Source organism: Camellia sinensis, chromosome 14, assembly GCF_055761805.1.
Source record: "Camellia sinensis isolate YWXY chromosome 14, ASM5576180v1, whole genome shotgun sequence".
NCBI lineage: Eukaryota > Viridiplantae > Streptophyta > Magnoliopsida > Ericales > Theaceae > Camellia > Camellia sinensis.
In genome coordinates this window covers 14,553,559-14,570,807 of record NC_138974.1, presented here as the reverse complement: position 1 = coordinate 14,570,807, position 17,249 = coordinate 14,553,559, and the positions used below count along the sequence as shown (strand labels likewise).

The window sequence follows — 17,249 nt, the reverse complement described above, 5'->3', positions numbered from 1 at the left end:
TCAAGGAGGCTCATGTATGGATCCACCTGACAATCAAATAGGATATGGTTTAGCAGACGGTGCTCTTCTCAAGTGGCCCGCACTATTTATAGAGTGAGTACAAATGGAAACCTTAAGTCAGGAAAATCGACTTAAGGTGCTGAAAGCATGTTCTATTAAGATCCAAAAGGAAGTTCCTGACAATGTTGATTGACTATGTGAAAGACTACAACGTGAGATTTCTCAAATGCGCCGTAGGTTGGCCCGTGATATGCAACTATATATAATTAAGAAGGATGCCCAGAAGAACGGAACAGAACCAAATGCTGCGGCTATCAATGCTATCATAGAGGATTCTGCACTTGTCTCTGACCCTGAGCTTTTGAATTATTCGGACTCTGAGATTGCCGATTTAAGCGCGAATTAGGCGTTTCTGTCTATTCTAAAATATACTAGGTTATTCATAATTATGTAGTGTGTGTGTTAAATTAAGTCTTTCGGTAATGAGTTTGTCACATTTTATGCCTAATATTTGTCTATGTAACTGTTAAGTGTTGTAATCGTAGCTTTATGTTTATGTATTGTGTGTGTTAAGTTCAGGGTGTCCACAATATATTTCTGTGGGAGACTCATGTGTGAACTATTTATGTAACTAAAAACTGTTACATTTCCAACTTCATTTATGTTGTTTTCATGCCCGTACGAGTATTTACTAAATTAGTAACTTTGTATATTTTGTATTAAGTTTTATCAGAAAAATGTTGACAACATTTCTTGTAGGGAAAAATGGTGTTTTCTTAACGTGTTCATCTTTATAACCGTGAAAACCAAAAAATGTAACCATTATTCATTCAATATAACAAATAACCTACTCATTCATACAAAAAATATAGTACCAATTAAATAAAACAGATAACCTTTATATTCAATTATTCATTCATTACACAACATCATTCTTATAAAATAAGCGAAACCAATTCAATCACAATAACATCAACTCTAACTCAATATTTTCATTACATAAGTTCCTGTTCGTAAGCATACACCAAATTAGATACAGTTTACATGACAGAGCAAAAAAAGAGAAAACTACCACTGGTATGTACAAAATACATCAGAAAAATTTCATAATACCCGCTACAACAAAAGTAATCATAACACCAAGGGAAAAGAAAAAATAGTATGCTACAATGGATCCAAAAAATTTTTGTGGCCTAATACAATTGAGATTGACACGTGTAGTTTACTAAATGTTTGTCTTCGTTACCATCCACTTCACCAACTGCACTTAGACATTGTGTTTTCCCAGGCTAACTGTGTACGCATCTGTTCCTATAATTAATTCATTCATTGTGTGCCTCATTAAACGAGTTATACCTTTGGAATATTGCCCCAACAAAGCAGTTAACTTGTTGGGTGCAATCTGCCCAGCTTGTGTAAATGCCCGGTGCCCTCCCTACAAACACAACATAGTATGCTGCTATTTCCTACGAGAATACATAACACTTATCGTCATTGTATTCAAAGTATAATGATATTGACAATAGAAAATTTCCATATGTTAAGCATCATCATTCTCAGTATACGTCAAAAAAAATATGCATATTAACAATGTAACCCCAACAATTACAACAAACTCATGCAAAATGTTGAAAATTACATTGTGAAAACTTTAAAAGTTAACTTATAGCTATTTCCATGTCATGCGTTCTTCAGAAATACATGGAGTTCACATTTTGGACTTCCCTAAACACAACATTTGACAACTTTCCATCTTTCCCAACATTATAATTTATATTTTCATGTCATAACCAAAATAAAAAACAATGCATCCAACAATTCCAATACATTAACTTTAACTCAATTACAGATGAAGATTTGAAATGAACATAAACCTTAAAATTAACCAAATTTGTTTGGTTATCAGTTTTGAAAACAGTTTTCAATTGTATTTTGACCTTTCAGTAGTCTTCTAAAATATTTTTGATTTATTTTTTTTTCCATTTTTTACAAATTTTCTTATTTCATTATTTATGTTAATGTGCACTATATTTTAAGACCATCTTTTTACTGTATTTTTTTAAATATTACAAATTTGCAAAAATTTAAATTTTCATTTAAAACATGTTATAATATTTCAAAAAAGTAAATCAAAAAACTTTCAACTACAACTCCAAATTGAACAACTCAAAACTCAAAATATAACTCAAAAATCTTTTCAAAACTGATCCTCTATTCAAGATTACAAATTGAAATACTCTTTTCAAAATTGTTAAGCAAAGAAATTTTTCCTTACTGATACCTGAAGTCATAATTTGACACTCAAATCACAACTCCACACTGAGAACATAATTCCACCACTAAACCAAACACAAGGTATGTATTTAAATGTAATCATTTTCTTTATTCATGACTAACAATTTATTGATAAAATGACGGTTAAGTGTTGTAATCAAAAGAATGCACTTTACTTACAATGTAATTGATAATTGAGTGCATATTGTTTCTACATTTGAAAGTGTTTTAGTGTCATTTACACTTTTGACAAGAGTTCATAATTGCATGCACCTCCTCACTTGTGTACTTCCCTACCAACATGAACAACCTAAAAATCACATTAGTCCAAACTGACAACAACCCACAATAATTAGTCTATCCTTGAAGAACCTAAGTGCTACTCATTGCCAACAAAAAAATATAAGGTTCAAATAAGAATAAATTATTATTTTTCATGGTTTTAGAGCAACACTAGAAAGTATGGAGTGACATTTAACTACTTGTTGGCCAAAATATAGCAAAAAATATGAAGTGATACAAGTTTCAACCAAAACGAACACAATTCAGCCAATAGATACATCGTGCAGTTAATATTAAAGTTCCTTAATAGTAGGTGACAATAATTACATATAGAAATAGAAACACCTTATAACCATATAGCATAGAGAATGAAAGCAAGCCTACTACAAGAAATTCCACAATCCAATCTACGCGTCTACACCATTACAATCGTCAAACATACACCATTACAATTGTCAAACATTGTTCACTATTTAAAAATCACCTTTATTGAGACTGCCAAAATTGCATAAACAAATCAAAAGACGTTGACAATTACATTAACACATAAAATGTGTAAAAAATCATGCAACTTCAATTAGATATTACTCCTTCACAACTGTGACTCTAGTTCATAGTGACAGATGCACCTATTCTGCAAGCTCGTAACCCAGTTGACATGTGGATAGAACAAATAATTGGAGATCAGGTCCTACGGTGTCCAAACCAAGTTGTTGGTTCAATTAGAGGGCTCATACAGTATAGTCAGAGTATGTGTAATAGGTAATAGTTACAAACTTATGTTGCTTGGGGTTCTTCCAATATTGAGGGGAGTAGAGTTGAAATACAATATCAAACCGGGCATGAGAATGAATCACCTGCTAATATCTGGAGTTCTAATAAAAACAATGAGTCCAATGGTAGCAATGAGTGGGCTGTTGACAAAAAATAGAATTTGGGAGACAACACGACGTCAAAAGCAAATGGTTGGGGGTCCAGTGGAGGGGGTTGGGGTTCTTCAAGTGAAGAGGGCCAGAGTAAAGTTGAGTTATAGTCACAGACAGGATGGTAGAAAGATTCACTAGGCGATTCCTGAAAGAAGTCGAGTAAGAATGATGACCACATTGATTACAGAATTTGGGAGTTGGAGAAACAATCTCAAAGCCAAGTGGTTGGTCCAGTTGGGGGGGGGGGTAATGCAGTTTAGACAGATGAGGTGTCCTCTTCAATGGCACAGAAAACAGAACATGTAGCTTAGTCAAGAGCTTCCCTTAACTAGGCTTCTTCAAATAGTGATGGTCTGGGTATAGAATGTCAATCTTTGAAACTCAAGAAGATAGAGTCACCATTCAATTAAGACGACAATTGGTAAGGAAGAGGGGGGGTTGACAGAAAACTAAACTTGGGGGTTGGAGAAACAAGCTCAAAGCCAAGTGGTTGGTCTAGTTGCGGGACTAATAAAGTTCAGACAGACGAAGTGCCCACGATAAAGGCACAGCAAATGTGAATCGGCAACTTCATCAAAAATTGCCCTTCACTACGCCTCTCCACCAGGACAACAATAAAAGTCACCATTCAATTCCTAGAAGTCCAGTTAGAATGAGGACCACAGTGATGGGAAGTCAAGCAATGGGGGTTCACAAAAAACAACATTTGCGGGCTGAAAAAACAATCTCAAAGGCAAGTGGATTGTTCGCTGACATCGTAGTTTTGGGATGGAATGGGTGCTTCACAAGAAGCAAAAATTAGGGGTTGAAATGAAAGGCAAAGTCGGTCGTTCGGTAGGGGGGCCAATACAACACAAACACAGGATAAACTCTCTACTAGACCACAAGAAGCATAACACCTATCTCAGTTCAAAACAATCGTTGCTTGGGGTTTAGGAGATGAGGGCCACGATACAGTCAAACTGCAATCTCAGACATGACAGCTTAAACAATCTACTGTCAATGTTTGGACTCCTAAGAAAACCTAATTTTGAATTTCAAATTCCCTAATCAAAAATGAAAACCCTAATTTATCCAAAACAAACCTCAATGTCGATGATGGAAGGGAGAGATGCGATGATGTTTCGACGTCTTTGTCTTCTTCGTTGTTGCTACAGCTCTCACGGTGGCCTTCGTCTTCTTGGCCTCCTCCGCGGTGCTCTCTGCATCTCTCTCTTCTTTGCCTCCTTCGCGGTGCTATTGGAGAATGTTGAATGCAGAGTGTGGGTTTCAGATTGCTTTATGCCAAAACAAAACCATTTTTTTTTTTATATTGAAAACGGTTTTTCGAAAGTTGTATTAGAAAATGGCTTTTCTAAAACTGTTTTATGTGACAAAAATATTTTTGGCAAACAATATTTATGTTGAAATTGTAAATTGGGAAAAATAAAATTTAATAAACACAGTTTTACAAAACCGTTTTTTATTAACTCAAACTTAATTACACTTTAAGTAAAACCGGCTTTTCAAAAGTCAGTTTTGTAGAGCTATTTTTTATTCATTTTTATTCACATAAAAAGGGCATTGGTAAAGCCGTTTTTAGAAAACGGCTTTGGTAAAGCCGGTTTACCCTAAAATGGGAATAAAGAAAAAAACATACCCTAGAGTGGGACCAAAATTTTGAGAATGACATAGTCAGGGAAATCAACCATGCATGCATACACAATGTGATCAGAGTGTGAGTGTGATTGGACATTCTCTAGTTGATATTGGATTGGGAATCTTCATCGTCATACAATTTAGAGTTGAAATTCATTAGATTAGGTTTTGAGTTTTCCTTCGTCTCATTTTGATAATTTCTTTTAGAAAATATAATACTTTAAAATAGACATGTAATCATTGCATTTAAATTTAAATTTTATAATACTTATTCCAATAATGTCATTCTCTTTTTTAATTTTTAATATATTTCTAACTATTTAAAAATGGTAATTTTGAAAAACTAAATGGGAACTAGGTGCTAATAGATAGATTTATTATCCAATAAGTCTTGTGATAATCAACGATATTTTTCATTAAATATTATTAAAAAAAAGTTACTAATTGTTAATTTTCAATAACAGTTTGAAAAAATTTGTCATAAAAAATGTTATTAATTATAAATTTTAGCAGCAACTTAAAAAATTGTCACAACAAATGTCACCAATTTTTAACTTTTAGCGACAATTTGACAATTTTGTCATAAAAAAATATCATTAATTATAAGTTTTAGTGACAATTTATAAAAGTCGTGATAAAAAAAGTCATTAATTGTTAATTTTTAACGACATGTACAAAAAATTGTCACAAAAAATTATTTTTAGTGACGATTTTAATAGAACTAATTTTTAATAGGACTTAGTGAGAATTAAGTCTAAGGCCTTGTTTGGAAACATATTATTTTAATAATTTTTTGATTTTTTACGAAAATATGTGTAAAAAAGTAAAGAAAGTGATGTGACAATTTATAGCGACGAATAGTTTACCCAAAACATAAATACCTTTTACTTTGACTTTTCAAATAGAACTAACATTTTGGAACTTCCTAAAATAGGAAAAATGACTAACAAAATGGGACAAGGAGAGTATAATTTTTGAGTTTTTAATTTTTTCGGTATAAATAAAAGTATATTACATTTTTTTTTGACGGAGAGTATTAAATTTTTCGGAAAATTTAAAAATTAATACGGACCAAAAAAAATAAGACAAGTATGATAAAAAAGTCACTTGTTTTTTTTCCTACTAGCAAAAGAATTTTATATTTGTACGTTTTTTCATACCATGAAAATTTTCCTAAAGTCTTTAAACTTTTTTTAAGGGCAAATTACACATTTTTCTTGAAATTTAAAAAAATTACAATTAACTTCACATTTTTTACGTAATTACAATGAATCGTTTTTAGTAAAACTAAAACTGTCAAAATTAATATAAATAGTGAGTAAACATTGAAACAAACAAAAATAAATATGCATTTTAATAGAAATATATGATAAAATTATTTTTTTCATTTATACTACTAATAAATTACTGATAAAAAATAAACTAATTATCATGAGCATTAAAATATCAAGAGAGACCAATGTAATTATACTAAAAATGTGAAACTAAGTATAAAATTTTCAAATATCAGGAGACGTGAGAGTAATTTACCCTATTTTTAGGACCTTAAAGACGTCATCATGTTTAATTATTTATTTATTTATAGTATATTAACATTTATATAAATTTAATTTTTGTTTCAACATCTTAAAATTTTCAATTTTTTTTTTTCTTGGGTCCAAAAACACTTCAAAAGCAATACCAAAAGAAAATATGATCCTTAAGCTAGATTAGATATGGTTAAAATTTTCAGATCATACGCATGGTCGATTTTATGATTTAAGTTGAGTACACATGGGTCAAAGCCTTAATCGATTAGGTCTAGAAACATCGGGTCAAACTCAATTAGTGTTATGAAATGAGAAATTTTTGTCTGCTCAAGTCCAATCTGATTGAGACATCAAGAGTATATGATCAATTCAAATCCAGCCCTAAAAAGAATACAATTCTTAGACTCCCTCACTTAACCCACATATAATTTAGGGCAATGGTAGTGGGCCACAATTTTTGTGGTTCAAATGGCTCAAAACTGCCAAAACGACGTCGTTTTGCGCATAAAACATGCCAAAACGACGTCGTTTTGACAGTTTTGAGCCATTTGAGCCACACAAATTGTGGCTCTCAAACATTAATTATAAAGAAAAATTGATTTGAAAAATATTTAACTCAAGAAAAACTAGTTTAAAATAAAAAAAAGCAGCTATTTAAGAGCCCTGCTGGAGACCCCCAGCAGGGAATGACCCCCAGCACCCCCACCTCCACGTGGGGGGCTGGCAATGGCCAAAAACTTAAAAAAAAAAAAAAAAAAATTTGTTTTTTTTGGACCAATCAGTGAGGACCCCCAGTACCCCCACTGGGGGTCTCAAGCTTTATTGGCTATTTAAATAATCTAAGGAAAAAAAAAAAAAACCCCTTAAATTCAAGTGAGCCAAAATATACCACAGTTTCCGGCGAAAGGCCGCGAGCACTGAAGTCTTTCAATGGCGAGACGAAGTCAATTGTACGGCTCGCAAAGTTGGTCCGACGAAGCTTCGATCAATGCGAGGCTCTGATACCATAATTTCATCATGAAGAAGAAGAAGAGCGCTGTGAGAAAAAGAGAGAGGGAGGTAAGGTAAAATCTGTTTTTTTTTTTTTTTTTTTACTGATGTGATGATTGTGTGTTAGTTTGAGATTGATAGCTAGCCACTACATTCAATTTGGGTTTTTCAATGCAAGTTAGACTGTTTTTATGCCATTGTTTTGTAGATTATTTAGCATGTGGTTGGCAAGTGAGTTTGCAGGTGTTTTTGGCTATTTTAGTCACAAAAAATAAAGTAGACTATTTTAGTTATAACAAACAAAACATCACATCCAACTATAATCATTGCATTCTTCTCTCACAAAAAAACTCAAAAAAGCCAAAAAGTCAAAAAATCCTTCCTAAACCAAGCTTTTAAGCCCAGGCTAAAATAGCTAAAAAAGCCAAAAAGTCAAAAAGCTAACCCACTTCCCAAACGGAGGCTTAATATTTGGGAGGTTGATTAAAAACTAATTTTTTTTTGAAAAAATATATAAGAAAAAATAGAGAAGTGATGTGACGTATAAGAGGTTAAAAGTCAAAAAGTTAGCTTTTAACCTCTTTCTAAAAGAGTAAATAAGTAGATCCTGAGATGTAGGCTCTATTTGGATCATTTGGATCATGTGGTGAGAAAAGAAAGTAAATGATTGTGGTGTCTCATTTAGGTGGGAAAAAAAAAAAGAAATGATTTTATTTTTCCGTAATCTTGTTTGGATGAGTAAGAAATTGAAGTATGTGATATAAGGGTATGGCTTAGTATGTCACTTATTCTTTCAATGGTGGTGTTTGGTCTAGCTTAATTTGAACAGATTATAGCTTTTGGCTTCTAAAAAGCTACTACAGAGTGTTTGGTTAAGTTTCAGGCCAACAACTTAAGCTTCTACAGATTTTTTTCTTACATAAAAAAGTCAAAAATTAGAAGCAGCTTGGAACAGCTTTCGCAATTGAATTATGCGGAGGGGTGTCAAAATTACTTAAATGCACTTCACTAATATGAAGTATTACCAAATTGCCATTATATAAACCACAAAATCACTGTTCATTTCTGTGAGAGAGAGAGAGAGAGAGAGAGAAAGAGAAAGTGGTGATTTCCGACGAGGTAGGTGATTTCCGGCGTGTGAGAGAGAGGCGATTTCCGGCGTTATGAACCAGATCTCTCTCTCTCTCTCTCTCCCTCCTCGACGTTGTTCTCTGGCTACGCTATGAAGCCCATCGCGATTTGAAACCATCGCGAGTGATGATAGATGGCGTGGCGATCGACGGCGTGATGATGAAACCCTTCTTCTCCTCGTCTCCGGCTTCGCAAATCTAAAACCCTTCTTCTCCTCTCCGGCGTTGCGAATCTGAAACCCTTCTTCTCTTCTCCGGCCGACGGTAGGGTTTGGTATTTGTGTTGAATTATTAAATTAAAAAAAGTTAACAATTTTTATATTATTAATTAATATTAATTGAAATGAATTAATAATAAATTAAAAAAATTAACAATTTTTATATTATAATTTGTATTATAATAATAAAAAATAATCACAATGTTTAATTAATTGATATTGTGCATATTGAAAAAATAAATCACAATTTTTATATTAATTGGCATGTAATAAAAAAAATGAAGAAAATGAAATAGGTTAACAATTTTTATATCTAATAAGGTTAAAAAGGACATTACATAACAAAAAGATATTTTATAGCTTATTAAACAAACACTACTCAGCAACTTAAATATATAATCTAACAGTTATACCAAATAGGTTAACAGTTTCTGATTAAATCTATAATCTATAATCTATTAAGTTATAAGTTATAATCTGTTTTAACAGCCGCACCAAACGCCCCCAATTTCAAATGAAAATGTGAGTCTTGTGTCATTAATTTCAGTATGGTCATTGTAAAGGTCCTAATTAATTAAGTACAAAATAATATATATATATATATATATTTTTTTTTTGGATTTTTCTTTTCCTAATTTTCTATTTTGGAACTTTTGATGCTCGAATAAGTGTGATTACAATGATGCGATTTTATCTATTTGAGATTTGAATTTGTCATAAATATAGGATAAGAACTCAAAGACTAAAATCTAAGCATGCATCTTGAGCCTGGAAAACATCTATTTTCTTGGCTATTGATCCTATGCATTACTTTGGACCAAAATGTGTGACTTACAATCAAATCTCTTTACTTGCAATGATAGATGGTGGCAAAATAATAAAGGGAGAGAAGCTCCACTACAAGAAAACTGGGTATATGAGACAGAATTATTTGCGACGGCACACTTGCCGTCTCAAAAAGTCACTTTTTGCGACGGCAGAAAATGCCGTCTCAAAAAGCAGAGTATTTGCGACGGCACCATTTGCCGTCTCAAAAAAGCAGAGCATTTGCGACGGCACTATTTACCGTCGCAAATACTCTCATTTTTTGAGACGGCAAATAGTGCCGTCGCAAATGCTCTGCTTTTTTGAGACGGCAAATGGTGCCGTCGCAAATACTCTGCTTTTTTGAGACGGCATTTTCTGCCGTCGCAAAAAGTGGCTTTCGTGTTTTTTTTTAGTGAATATTTTTAAAATTTTAAATATTTTTTTTAGATGTACCTTACTTAGATGTATCTAAAAAATAAAAAAAAAATTATGAAAAAATATTTTTAAAAATTAATAAATACATAAAAATATAAAAAAATGTATTGAATTATTGTATTTTTGGTATTTAGTGAATTTTTAAAAGTTTTTTTTACAATTTTTTTTAATTTTTAGGTGTATTTATGTTAGGTGTGTCTAAAAATTTAAAAAAATACTTAAAATATTAAAAAAATTCAATAAAAACAATATAACACGGAAAACAAGAAAGTATAATTTTCTCAAAAGAGTTTTTGAAAAACTCTAACCTAGCATAGTGATTGTGGTTTTGAGATAGCTTCATATATATACAGTCACAAAATGGTTTGAATAAATTCAACGGTATTTTTCTGTCGCAAAAAAAATTAAAAAAAACAATGTCGTCTTACTCTTTTGATATAACATTTCTCTTTTCATTCATTTTTTCATCTTCCTGTCTCTCTGTCTCTATCTCTCTCTCTTCTCTTTATCTCTTTCACTCATCACTCTTCTCTCTCTGTCTATTTCTCTCTCTCATTTTCTCTCTGTGTCTCTCGCCTATCTCTCTTCTCTCTATCTCTCTCATCTGTTTTTTCTCTTTGTCTCTCTCGCGCATCTCTCTTCTCTCTATCTCTCTCATTTCTTTTCTCTCTCTCTTTCTCTCTCTCTTATCTTTCTATCTCTCTCTATCTCACTCGCCAATTTCTCTTATCTCTCTGTCTCTCTCTTTTTCTATGTCTCTCTCTCGCTCATCTCTTTTCGCTCTATTTTATCTCTTTTTGTCTATCTCTCGCCCATATCTTGTTTCTCTCTCTTTTTCTATCTCTCTCTCTCTCTTTCTCTCTCTATCTTTTTTTCTGTCTATCTCTCTCTCACTCGTCACTTTCCTCTCTCTCTCTCTCTCTCTCTCTCTGTCTACTTGTCTATTTGTCTATTTCTCCCTCACTATGTTCGCCTTGCTCACTCTCTTACTCCTATCGTCTCTATTTATCGAGCTCATTCTCGATTTATTGATCCACTATAAGAAAATACACTTTTAGCTACTACTTTCTCTCTCTCTCTCTCTGTCTCTATCTCCATATCTCTTCTTTATTTGTCTTTCACAAAATTAAAATATTTTTAAAATATTTAAATATTTAAAAAATTGATTTGAATTAAGTTTTGAAAAGAGTTTTGAATTAGGTGTTTGGTTATGAGTTTCGAAAAGTAATGATTATATTTTGAATTAAGTTTTGAAAATGGATGTAGAATTATGATTTGAAAGCTCAAAACAAATACCATACTTAAATCAATGGGTGAAACTATGACCACTACCATTATCACTCTCTCTGTCTCTTTTTTTTTTTTCTATGTCTCTCTCGTTAATCTCTTTTCACTTTCTTTCTCTCTCTTTTTGTTTATCTCTTGCTCATCTCTTGTTTTTCTTTTTTTCTGTCTATCTCTTTCTCTCTCTGTCTCTCTCTCTCACTCATCACTCTTCTTTCTCTCTCTGCCTGACTGTTTGTCTGTCTGTCTGTCTCTCTTTCTCTCCCCCACTGTGTTCGCCTTGCTTACTCTCTCCCTCATCTCTTCTTTATTTATTGAGCTCCCTTTCGATTTATCGATCCACTACAAGAAAATGCACTTTTAGCGACCACTTTGTCTCTTTCTCGCTCATCACTCTGTCTCTTTCTTTTTCTCTGTCTCTTTATCTATTTTCTCTATTCGTCTCTCACCAATCCACTACAAGATAATATCTTCTGTCAGAAGGTTTAGGCACTGCAACTTACATGGTCAAATTTCTGAGCAGGTTGAGATCAAAAGAACAATTCCGAAAGGTTCTGCTGAATCTAAGGATTTTAAAACAAAGAAGATTTTTGTTGGTGGGATACCAACCTCTGTCACTGAAGGTGTGGTATTTACTTTCTTTTTTGCCCCCAGATCACGGTCTGGGATTGCACATTTTAATTTGCATGTTCTTCTGCTATTGTTGTTATCCTGGTTAAATTGGTTCCCCATTCTTCTCAGATGAGTTCAAGAATTTCTTCTCAAAGTATGGAAAGGTAGTGGAACACGAGATCATAAGAGACCATGTCACCTTGCTCACTCTCTCTCTCTCATCTTTTCTCTATTTACCGAGCTCTCGCATTACAAGAAAATGCACTCTCTCTCGCTCATCACTTTGTCTCTGTCTCTGTCTCTCTCTGTCTCTCACTCATCTCTCTCTCACCACCCATCTTCTCTACCACATTCACCACTACTGCAAATGCCATTCCACTACTACCACTGTTGTCACTCCACCTCTACAACTATCATTACTACCACTATCGCTACCACTCCACTACCACCACTACTACTACCATTACCTCTCATCTACCACCGCTATTCTATCTCCTCTACCACTACCACAACTTCACCACTTATCTCCTTTACCATCACTACCACCACCATTATCACCTATTCTTCACGACTTTCGCCACTACTGCCACTTCCTATCCTATATCACAAAAAATTAATTCTTGATTTTTAGTAACAAAAAAAAAAGGGTCGCAAATTTTTTTTTTTTCATTGACCACAAAAAATTAACTTTATTTTAATAGAAAATATTATCCATACTTCTACCAAATAAAAAAATAATAATAATTTTTTATTCATTAAAATAAATATGAAACAAATAAATTTTCAACCTTACTAAATAAAAAAAAATAAAAAATCATTAACTATAAAAAAAATTATTTTAATAAAAAATAATCTTTTTTAGCAAATCCTCCATTGCGAAAAAAAAGTCATTTTATTATTTAAATATTCATATGTAATGAAAATAAATTAAAAAAAAATTCCAAAAATATTTCCAATCCCCTCCCTTCCCATTCCCGCTCGTTTTTCCCCCCATCAACCAAAAATCCCCAAATCTCAAATCCCTAATTTTTGAACCAAAAATCCCCATCTCTATCTCCTCTAATCCGTCTCACAAAATGCCATCCGTATACGGAGCTCGATTGACAACTTTCGAAGATTCAGAGAAGGAGAGCGAGTACGGTTACGTTCGAAAGGTCTCCCTCTTTCTTCGATCTATCTTTCTCTTTCTTTTCCCTTTCAATGTCTATTATTTGATCCACTTTTGTGAAGCTTCATGTTCCGCATTTTCCAATTTTTAGTAGAAATAATTAGGGATTAACTAGATTTCATATTTTTCTTATATAATATCCACAACAGATATATGAATATATGATATGCTGCCATGTCCTACTTCTTTAAGATCTGCAGTGTTCGTATGTCCCAATCATGCTTGTTTGTATCTATGCTATGCAGATTAAGTCTGTTGTGTTAAATTTGTCTAATTGTAGAGATGATTGAACTTTACATTGTGGAGCGAAGTGATAGAAATTTGAAATCAGAAGCAACTATTTGGAGATGTGGTTATAGCAATAAGGTATCGGGCAAGATTAATAGAATTTGCCTGGATGCCTGAGATTGTTCAAGATTAGTGCTTGCTAGAAATATACGTATTTGCACATTGAGGAACAGTGGAACTTTATAGAAATCACTGAATCTTTATTTTCTTATTTTGTTTTTTAATGGTAATGTAGGAGGAAATGCAAATGCAATACTTTTTTTTTTTTTTTTCTTCTCTTCATCCACCCCCTTTCTTCTTCTTATTCTTCTTCTTTGTTTCTTTCTTCTCCTACCCTTCCAGTGGGTTTGTGTGGAGCAAAGAGTTGATTATATGTCTTCAATTCAAATACCTAACAACTTTTTGAAAGCTTTATGTGCAAGTTTTTATGAGGGTCTTCATACTATATTTGATTTACTAAAGCCTTATTATACATAAAATTCCAGAGGAATGGAATACAAGCATGAGATTGGCGAAGAAGAAGCCAGAACTATACTTGAAGTTATTGCTTCAACTGGGAAATTTTGGTAAGTTTGTACCTTAGTATAAAATTACATCCATAAGTTGTATTATTTCATTTTGCATGAAATGTTCTGGTGTTTGTGGACCAAAGCATGGAGTTGCATAAACTTTGTTTCTGGGGCTTCTATCAATATTCTGATTACACATGTAGACACAAGTGAATGTAAGATATTCACCCAACACCCTCAACCCCCAACCTAAAGAAAAGAAGACCCTTTATTCTAGATTTCCTTATTAATATCATTCTGTTCAGGTCTTTGTCACCACATTTTGTTACTCGATGATGTTCACTTCTGACGTAAATTTCACGTATACATATAAAATCTTTAATTTGTCTCCTTATTAGTATTATATCTGTCTGATTGTCATGTAAGCATATAAAATCTTTAATTTGTCTCCTTATTAGTGCTATATCTGTCTGATTGTGATGTTTTGTGGCTTCGCTCGAGACTAATTTCAATACGATTGTATGAAGCAAAGTCTTTGGTGATGCCATGGTGGTAATGAAAATTATGGTGATTTGAAGAAAAAGCAAAATTGTGGCATCTGCAGCTAATATTTGATCTTTCTAATGGGCTAATTTCTGTTCTTTGAATATATATATATATATATATATATATATTTTTATTAGTGTTTGTGCGTATTGTTTTTGTTTTGTTGTTTTGGGTTCCCCATCCCCTTGCCCACAGTTTTAGCTAGAGGGGGGAAGTAATTTTTAATTTAAGCAGACAGGCTTAACCCAGAGTGATCAAAATCAAGAACCAGATCTTCATGGAAACTCCCCCCCCTTTGTTTTTTGGATTGGGGGTGTAGAAAACACCATTAATCCCTACACCTTTTGGGGTTTATATGATTCCTTCTTTTAATAGAACTTTACTTCAGGATTTCACTTGGCAAGTGGCTTGGAATTTTTTTTTTGCCTATTCTCTTTGGATGTTCTTTAAAGTGAGCTCATGAAGTCCTTGGGTGTTCTTTAACCATGCTTGATCCATGCATGGTTGAGTTCTTTTGACTCTTTGCTCGAGTAGAATCCTTCTCCATTGATAATGCTTGGCCCTTAGCCCTATAATGGCCATGTGTTTCCAATTAGCAGTGCAATGCTTAAATTGTATTTTCCTAATCTGATACGCATGTGTTTCTGCTTTACCAACAAACTTAAATGACGTGAGGAAAAGATCATAGGCTAGTACAAAGTTAGAAATTCATATGTAGCTTCGCATGTCATGCATTTGCAAGTTCTTTCTTTTGTTTGTATACTTCAAGATTATATATTGTATGAGTCATAAATATTATTTCATTTTTTTTTCTTCAAAAATAAAAAATAAAAAATGAAAAAAAGGAGAAAATCAAAATATAACTTCTTTGTATTGGTTCCCTGAATGCTTGTAACCATACTCTTCACTGATCTCAAAAGGTCTCAAAACCTGCTCCTTATGGCTAGTTACTTGTAACTTTCTATTTCTGTCAACTCTGTTAAGAGCCATATCTCTATTGAATTCATGCATAGTACACCATTATAAAGGCTGGAAGGGTGTTGGGCATAACTCCATAATACTGATGGATATTTTGGATATTTGTGATTGTGTATATTAGTGATATTTTCTAGCTATGTATGTATTTGTTCTCCTAATCTGAAATTTTGGTAAGATATTGTTGAAAGCATTCACAGAATGTTTATTCTCCTCTGCAGCTCTTCTCAGCTTTATAGAAGGTCCTCCTTTTACCCTGCAGAGGCTTGGTGAGGTGATCATACTTGTCCATTATGAGTATCATGTTTCATTTTGTTGTACCCTGCCTAATAACTTCAACAATCTCCTAATTGGTTACTACTGTGCACTGAATTCTGGTGATGGTTCAAACCTTATTTGAGGTTTTGAATTAGTGGAATCCCAAATTTTATTTGTTTGTTAGTTTTGGAGATTGCCTTGTGGAGGGAAGGGCATCCTAGGGTTGTTTCATGTTGGGCTTATTTTTGCTGAAACAATTGCTTACTACTCTCTATGTTTAAATATATGTTATGCCTAGCAAATATCTGTATCTAAGTCGTATTATGTTTCCGTATGACTTATTTCATTGAACCTTCTGTGAATCAGATCCTTTTGACTGCGAGAAGCATTTATCCAAATCTCTCGAAACTTGCTCTAGCACTAGAAAAGGTATGTAGGTGTGTTTTTTGGTTTGGCCTATTTAAAATGGCATCTTGAATTTTTTACATGCGTGAAATATTGTTGAAGTAGACTATATGTCTTCAGTAGTGCATTGACATTTGCATCTATTATTTCCTTCTAAAAAGTGAATCTTTGCTGAGGCCTGACTGCAAACAAATTTTCAAATGTAGTAGAGCTACTCAAGGTCCCTTTCCTTAGAATAGCATGTTTCAGCTGGATGTTTAATATCATGTATGATTTGAACAATTTTTCAGGGTCTATTAGCTAGTAAATAGTTAGAAAAACCATATATAATGCATATGTGTGCATATATATATATATATAGTAGTTAATTTTTTATGTTTTTCTATAATTAAAATATTAACACAATTATATTGTCATTAATTATTTTTATTTTGTTATTTTCAGATATTTCAGGAGTAGCAGTTTGTTTCTTGTGGAATGCAGGCGTGTAAAGATTAAAATATTAACCCACGGAAGAATCATATGATGAAAACTTTTGTTTTTAATTTATGTTATTTAAATTTGTGAACAACATTATGTATGTATTATGCGACATTATGTAGTGGCATAATTTTTATTGTTATGAATTTTTATTTATGTATTGTTATGAATGGAACAACATTATGAATTTTCATCATGTGTCAACTTTTGTTTATGTATGTATTTATATTATTATGTAATTATTGATTTTTTTTAGTTATTTTTCATTTAATACAGATTATTTTTATATTTTTAATAATTTTAATATAGGTTTTTTTTTTATAATTTTTTTTGAGACGGCAGAACACCCCGTCTCAAAAAGTAAATTGAACTAGGCTTTTTGCGACGGCACCTATACTGTCGCAAAAGGTAGGGAATTGAATTGAAAAATAAGGCCTTTAGCGACGGTATCATTGCCGTTGACAATAGTCATTAGCGACGGCTCAGGTTGCCGTC

At 32.7% G+C, this 17,249-nt stretch overlaps 1 long non-coding RNA gene across 2 annotated transcripts; it reads left to right on the top strand.

The window, feature by feature from the left end:
• Positions 1 to 13,205: 13,205 nt before the first annotated feature.
• Positions 13,206 to 16,950, top strand: LOC145806696 (uncharacterized). 2 transcript variants are annotated; one of them, XR_014350139.1, is made up of 4 exons: positions 13,206 to 13,279; positions 14,067 to 14,147; positions 15,833 to 15,885; positions 16,719 to 16,950. It is a non-coding gene; the product is annotated as an uncharacterized LOC145806696 (long non-coding RNA). The 2 variants fall into 2 exon arrangements; XR_014350138.1 differs by lacking the exon at positions 13,206 to 13,279 and having other exon boundaries at positions 13,671 to 14,147.
• The last annotated feature ends 299 nt before the right edge of the window (positions 16,951 to 17,249 follow it).